This window comes from Convolutriloba macropyga, chromosome 3, assembly GCF_964194025.1.
Source record: "Convolutriloba macropyga chromosome 3, txConMacr16.3, whole genome shotgun sequence".
NCBI classification, from domain to species: domain Eukaryota; kingdom Metazoa; phylum Xenacoelomorpha; order Acoela; family Convolutidae; genus Convolutriloba; species Convolutriloba macropyga.
This window is the reverse complement of record NC_134470.1, coordinates 8,435,554-8,444,149: the sequence shown is the minus strand read 5'-3', so window position 1 is coordinate 8,444,149 and position 8,596 is coordinate 8,435,554.

Here is an 8,596-nt window from a genome sequence, read left to right as displayed (position 1 = left end):
CAAATTCACACCGTTCTGCATCACACCACAGGCAAATTCACACCATTCTGTGTCACACCACAGTCAAATTCACACCAGTGACCCGGGATATCGTGAATATACCTGTAAAGTGACCCGGGACATCGTAAATACACCTGTAAAGTGACCCGGGATATCGTGAATACACCTGTAAAGTGACCCTGGATATCGTGAATACACCTGTAAAGTGACCCGGGATATCGTGAATACACCTGTAAAGTGACCCGAGACATCGTAAATACACCTGTAAAGTGACCCGGGACATCCTGAGTACACCTGTTAAGTGACCCGGAAGGTCGAGAATAAACCTGCTCTGGTTATGCAATTATGCGAACGCACCCCGAACGCTCCCCGAACGTACCCCGAACGCGCTCCAGACGGATCCCGAAATATCCAGTATCAGTGAAAGTAGCAGTATGCACACAGTAGGTAGTATGTATGTAGCTGTTTTAACTGATAACGTGTCGTTACAACAAAATGCATGCATTTTTGCATGCATTTTGCATGCTTTTCTGACATGCTTAGCATGTTTCAACAGTTTCGAAAATTTCAGTGTACTGTTTTTACTATGAAATTACTCTGAAAAGTCTGAATAGTTGTTCTGTTTTTTTTTCTGGGCATAATGACCAACTTTTTTGATGTAAATAAGCTGTTTGAGTACTGGTTTTACAAGATAATATGGAGATACTCAGGTTCAGTACTGAAATACCCTGGGTGGTAAGCCGGGGCGGTAGTCACAAAAACTTGAAGAGATCACTAGTTTTCATACCTTTGCAAAAATCAAATAACTCACTTTTCAGTCGGTTTAGGCGTTTTCCGTCCACTTTGAACGTAAAATAACACAATTTTTATCTCTCTTATACGTAAAAGAGTTATGTTTGTTAGTTGCAAGTATAGGCGCCAATTTGTCGCGTATTAAAACAAACTAGAACTGTTCTTTCGACCCAGAAAATAAAACATCGTCTAACATAAAAAGCATTAACTAAATTTGATAGCAAAACAACAAATATATTTATTGCGAGACAGATATCGAACATTGTGCCGGGCTTTTCAAATACGCGACTCATCGTCACTTTTCAGGTCCTCGATTCTGATCATGTTGGCGATTCTGATTTCGTTGGTGCGCATAATATCTTGTATACAGAGATAACTGTAATAATAATAAAACTATTTATATGATCTGTTTTTTTGTACAATCTTTTAAAACATTTTGATTTGGATGTTAAAATTTTTTATGCCCCCCCCCCCCCCACGTTACACGTTATGCCCCCCCCCCCCCCCCGTTACAAAGCGCGTTCCATTATATAGTAAAACATTCTGTAACAAATTAGCACGTGCATCTGGGTGTGCTAATGATAACTAACTCACTAAGGGGGGGGGCACAAAATAGAAAATACCCGAACGCATCTACGGTAGGATTTCCGGAACCCGTATTCGGAACTTAATTCTAATATCAATATCGATTTTTGCAGCCCCCCTCCCCCAGCCCCCCCCCCGTTACAAAACACCTGATATTACGTAGTAAATCATTATGTAAAAGTATAGTACGTGTGTCGGGGAGTGCAAATAATATGCACCCACAACTGAGCTGGGGCTGGGGGACACAAACCGAAGAGATCCAAGAGCTCCTTTGAAAAGTATTCAACATAACCGATCTTGTTGACATAGGTCCTCTTCAGGACTGCAGTGATCTTGCCCGGGTGTATCGGAAAACCCTCTTCCTCTTTCGGTGTCAATTAAGATATTTTTCGCTATCAGTTCTAATAATGTCAAGAATGCACATTACAATTGCAAAGTGAGTACAAGATGAAGGCAGCCAGAAATTGTGAGAAGAGTAAATTTTGGGATCCCCACCCCCCATGTTTCGCCCCCCCCCCCCCCAGTGTTTTTTACGCCCCCAGTTACAAATTATATGTTGTTATATAGCACGTTAATAGGTGAAAAAAATGGCACGTGCGCCTTGGGAGCGTATAAAATATAAGCCCACTATGCTGGGGGGGGGGGGGGGGTTGAAACAGAATAGATCCAAATTTTGCTAATCTAAATTGTTGTTCATGAGATGATAACAATTAGACAAATTCGACAATAAAGTTTTACCCAATAACCAAAATATGGATGTTCAGCTTACAACCCGAAAACACACCAGTTGTAATGGTCGCGCGAACTAAAGATATTTGATCAACCAGATTTGTAGACAAATCAGAATCAAGCTGCTTGTTATATATTTCTCATTTTTCCTTGTCGGCTAAATACCCTGTTGACGACAACATGGAGATTTTGGGGAGCCGCATAATTTAGGCGGACTAATGCATTACATATTTCAGTTTAAAAATTCACCATTAAATGTAATAAATTTAAATTTTCCTGAAATATGAAAAAAAAAGTTTCTCAATTTTCGTTGCAAACATGTTCAACACTTTTCATTTTGACCCACTTTATTGTGGGAGGCACTATATGCTCAACTGCGTTTTCTTCTTCAGATCGATATATTACTCGCACAGAGTTATAGGTGGTATGAACAGAAAGCTTTTCAAGCGTAGAACTTCAAATTAAAATGATTTATTTCGTTTTCTACGGGGAGTTACGCAGGTTTAAAGTGTTGTGAATTTTAGCCTCATCTGCGTTGGTTTGTTGACAATTTTTATATGCACTCACTAAAGTGGTGGGGAACAAACAGAAAAAACCCAAAGGCATCTACGTAGAAGGTTTCGGAACAGGAATTCTGAAACTTAATTCTGATATCGAAAATATACAAAAATATATTGGATTTACAAAACACTTGTTACTGCATATTCAGTCATTACGTAAAAGATGGCACATGTGGTGGTGGGTGGGGGGATGCAAGTAAAACGCACCCACAACCAAGCTGGCATGGGGTCACAAACTGAAAAAAATCCAATCGAAGCACTTCTTCAGTACTGCAAGGATCTTTCCTGGGTTTATCGGAAACCCCTTTTGCTCTTTCGGTGTCAATTAGGATATTTTTTGCTATCGGTTTTAATAATGTCAAGAATGGACGGCACAATTGCAAATTGAATACAAGACGAAAGCAGCCAGAAATTGTGAGAACAGTAATTTTCGCTAATCTAAATTGCTATTCATGACATGATAATAATTGGATGAATTGGACAAAAGGGTTTAATCCGATAACCAAACGATGGATGTTCAGCTGAAAACCCGAAAACACACCAGCTATAATGGTCGCGGGAATTAAAATACTTGATCAAACAGATTTGTAGACAAATGAGAATCAAGCTGCTTGTTATATTTTTTTCTTTTTTCCTTATCCGCTAAATACCATGTTGACGACAATATGTAGGTTTTGGGGCGCCGCATATTTGAGGGAGACAAATGCAATACATATTTCTCATTTTAAAAAATCACCATTAAATATAATAAATTTAAATTTTCTTGAAATATGAGGAAAAATTTGTCAATCTTCGTTGCAAACATGCTCAAAACGTTTTCTTCCTACCCACTTTTTTGGGGGAGGAACTATTATCTCAACTTGGTTTTCTTTTTCAGGTCGATATATTAATTGCACAAATTTGAAGATGGTATAAATAGAAAGCCTGTCTAGCGTAGAGCTTCAAATTAAAATGATTTTTTTTTTCGTTTTTTAAGGGGAGTTAGACAGGTTTGAAGTGTTGTGAACTTTAGCCTCACTTGCGTTGTTTTGTCGCATTTTCGCCTTCAATGGTGTATTTGCTTAAATTCTATTGCAAAATTTTTTAGTGTCCACATTTGTTGTTATTTTGTAGTCTTTTGACGTAATCTCACTACTGACAGGTCCAGTTGGCTTCCTAGGCAGCTATAAGTTAATCACTTTACTTTTTTTTCTGTCCAGAGTTTGTTAGTGTGATAGATTTTTGAAGAATTTGCTTTGACGTCAGTTTTGACATTGTTTATCTTGCTTTTGTCACCTTGCAGCGAATTAACAGCAAGGAGAGAGGGGGGTTCCTTTAAGTGAATTAGGAAGTATTATTCCTTGCGTGTTTTCTAAATAATAGTTTTTGCCTTTGATACTACGTGTTTTAATATCTTTTACTTGTGTTTTGGGCATTTTCAGTTTTTTGAGTTTCTTGTTTTTACTGTTTAGCCATAATATAAAAAAATATAATCAACAAGTAAAATATCCTATTAATGGCGCTGAATGAAGGTTCAATTGATTATACTTGATTTTGATTAGTGTGAGTAGTGATAAGAGTATCATAATAACGCCTTCGACAACTTTTTCTTGCCAACTTAAAATAATTCTTCAATTTTTGCCTTTATTTGCGGTTTTGTAGGCATATGACATTTCGGATCAAAACACGTCGCTGTAGCTTTCTTATATAAAGCTATTAAAAATGTCCAATTTTAAGTTTTTTATTAGTACCAGTCGATAGCTAATAGTTCTCGTGATTTAAAAATTAATTGATTGCAAAATGTGTAAACGCTTCTTTTAATTCTTCCCTTTTTGTTTTTTTTTGTGTTATTCAGGATCGGAATGATTTCAAACCAATAGTCGCTTTTCTAGCAGATCATATTGACGTGCAAATGAGAACCAATGAACAAACAAATGTAACCTGTAAATGTAACTGAAAGTTTGAATATTTTTTTACTTCAACACTTTATTAGCGTAAAATTTTTTGTAACATTCTGATATATGCCCATATTTCTTCTTATTTCTTAGTCTTTTCATTTAACCGCAATTTTGACAGGTCCAATTGGCTTACTAGGCAGCTGGAAGTTAATAAATTTAGTTTTACTTTTTAGTTAAAAATTTTTGGTAGTGATGACTTTTTCAAAAATTTTTGTCCAGAGTTTGTTAGTGTGATAGATTTTTGAAGAATTTGCTTTGACGTCAGTTTTGACATTGTTTATCTTGCTTTTGTCACCTTGCAGCGAATTAACAGCAAGGAGAGAGGGGGGTTCCTTTAAATGAATTAGGAAGTATTATTCCTTGCGTGTTTTCTAAATAATAGTTTTTGCCTTTGATACTACGTGTTTTAATATCTTTTACTTGTGTTTTGGGCATTTTCAGTTTTTTGAGTTTCTTGTTTTTACTGTTTAGCCATAATATAAAAAAATATAATCAACAAGTAAAATATCCTATTAATGGCGCTGAATGAAGGTTCAATTGATTATACTTGATTTTGATTAGTGTGAGTAGTGATAAGAGTATCATAATAACGCCTTCGACAACTTTTTCTTGCCAACTTAAAATAATTCTTCAATTTTTGCCTTTATTTGCGGTTTTGTAGGCATATGACATTTCGGATCAAAACACGTCGCTGTAGCTTTCTTATATAAAGCTATTAAAAATGTCCAATTTTAAGTTTTTTATTAGTACCGGTTGATAGCTAATAGTTCTCGTGATTTAAAAATTAATTGATTGCAAAATGTGTAAACGCTTCTTTTAATTCTTCCCTTTTTGTTTTTTTTGTGTTATTAAGGATTGGAATGATTTCAAACCAATAGTCGCTTTTCTAGCAGATCATATTGACGTGCAAATGAGAACCAATGAACAAACAAATGTAACCTGTAAATATAACTGAAAGTTTGAATTTTTTTACTTCAACACTTTATTAGCGTAAAATTTTTTGTAACATTCTGATATATGCCCATATTTCTTCTTATTTCTTAGTCTTTTCATTTAACCGCAATTTTGACAGGTCCAATTGGCTTACTAGGCAGCTGGAAGTTAATAAATTTAGTTTTACTTTTTAGTTAAAAATTTTTGGTAGTGATGACTTTTTCAAAAATTTTTGTTTAGATTACTTTTAGTGATGACTAGTAACAATATCACTAGAAGTTAATGAACAAACATTGTTATTGCAGCTAAAAGTTTTCATATTTTTCTTACTTCAGCGCTGTATTTAACTAAAATTGTTGGTAAAATTTTGATATATGCCCTTATTCCTTCTTATTTTGCAGTATTTTCATTTAACCGCAATGTTGACAAGTCCAATTGGCTTACTAGGCAACTGAAAGATATTCAATTCAGTTTTATTTTTTGCTGAAAAAATGTGGTTGTGATGACCTTTTCAAAAATTTTTGTTTGGATAGCAGTTAGTGATGACTAGTGAAAATGTCACTAGAAATTACTGAACAAACATTTTAATTTCAAATGAAAATTTTAATATTTGTTTTTACTTCAACACTGTATTTGCGTAAAATGGATTGTAACATTTAGATATGCACCCTTATTCCTTCTTATTTTCTAGTCCTTTCATTAAACCGCAATATTGATAGGTCCAATCAACTTACTGGGCAAGTTAATCAATTCTGTTTCATTTTTTAGCTGAAAATTAATGGTAGTGATGATTTTTTTTGAAAAAAGGGTTGTTTTTGAAAAAAAAATTACGATTTTTGGAGCTATGAAACATTTTTTTGTCACCTTGCAGTGCTTTATCTTAGATGAAAATAGAGAGGGAGATAATAAGATTCTGTAATCTCTAACAATTGAAGATATACTTCTTTGCTCTTTTATATTTTAAATAATGGTTTTTTGCCTTCGATTCTACAAGTTTTCATAATTGTATTCAATTTTTTGAAACTTTTGCGTTTCTGAGATCCCAATTTACTGTATGGCCACATTACCACATTGATAGCGATTACAATATCTTGTTAATGGCATTGAAAAAACGTTCAGTTGATTATATTTGAAGTTTTTAATGAAAAGATTATTATAATAACGGCTCTGACGATGTTTTATCGCTAACTTTTTTTTGATTTCCCGAACTGTATTTTAACTGTCTTTGTTTTGTGTAGGCGTACTACATTCTGGTTAAAGACATGTCTCAATGGCTTCCTAGGGATAAAAAATAAGCTAATTAATAATGCCAGTTGATAGCTAATAGTTTTCGTGACCTTGAAATCAATTGTTTTCAAAAAGTGTAAAAGTATTTTTTAACTCTGCCCTTTTTGTTTTTATATGTTAATTACAGATCACAACAATTTCAATTCAAAATTAAATTTTCAATCGATCACGTTTCTATATCACGTTTATATGTCACGTTTATATATATGACGTGTATATTATTAATAGATAATGAATACAATAATGAACATATAGTGTAGTTTCAGCTATAATACTTTGAACACGTTTTGCTTTAACACTGTATTTGATTTGCTTATAACCTTTAAGTTATTTATTGCTGTCTTGTCGCGTTATCATATTATTAAAAAGTCAAAAATCACATTAATGACGTTGAAGAGGATCGTATTGATTATATTTAATTTCTTTTTAGTAAATGGATTACAATTTTAACAGCTTGGAGACCTTTTTGTTGCGACCCTTATTTGACCTTTCGAAGCCTGTGTTTGTGGTTTTCTTCTTCTCATAATTGATTATGTCAACTGACAGTTTCTTTAGTTTTTTTTTGTTTTAGAGGTGTAGGTGAATCTCTTCTATGCTTTTATTTGATGCCTAATGATTTCAATGATTTTCAAGTTAATTGTTTTTGAAAAAGTATAAACGTATTTTTATTTTTGCTCTTTTTGTTTTTGTTCGTCGACTATTTAATTTTTTTCAAAAAAGACCTAGCCCATATTTGATTGAATTTTTTAGTTTAGGTTTTCTTTATGCTACTTTGACTTAAGTTTAGATAGTCATTGAGTTTCGATCGTAATAAATCGTTGTTTTCCTGTGATTCTGTTGTTTTTCTGGTGTTTTAGTCTTGCTAGTGGAAGGTATTATCGGCTCTATAATGAAGTGTTATTTTTATCTTTTAGTGGTTTTTGCTTAAACTGATTTTTTGAATAGATAAACCGATTATTTTCGATCAATTTATGACTTTTTCGAAGTGTTTGATCTCTCCTTGATTTGACAATTATATTCAAAATGTGGATGAGTGGGGCCAGAACATTATGTGCAAACGCACAATACCGAGACTCCTTGTTAAAAGAGTACTTTAGTTATCTAAATCCAAAACGATTTAGTGACACGAATCAGTAGAATTTTAAAATGGCATGATCTTTAAAACAATGTAGCGACTATTTTCACTACTATTGGTAATGTGGGGCCTGATTATGTGATGGCTACAACAATAGTTGTGAAGCAATTGCGTGGTATAGAAATAATTTTTCTCATCTTGAAAATTACATTTTATGTTAACACCGACGTAAAAAGATACCCCTGTTGAGGACAACAAAAAACGACAATCGTTTTGTAAGAAATTGATGTTTTTGTCGTTTTGTCGTCGATTTTGTCGTTCTGTCGTTTTCTACGTTTTCATTAGTTTGCGGCCGCTATCTCTTGGAAAAAAACGTGCAGGTCTTGCAGTTCTTGGTAGAAAAAAAACGTGCAACTGTTCAAGCTTTTTGGAACTGAAACGAGCAGGAGCTGTTATTTTCTTTGAGATGAGACATGCCACTGGGCTCATTAAGTTATCATATTTGAAATTTACAGGCGTTCTTAACATTTTTTGGAAATTAAACATTCACAAGCTTTCACTTTTATTGGAAATGAGCTGTGCCTGTTTTTTATAAGTTTTTGTGATTCTTGGTGACAAATAATGAATGAGCTTTTACAATTGCTGGAACGTGCCGGAGCTCCTAGAGTCTTTGGACCTGATACTTGCAAGAGCTCTCA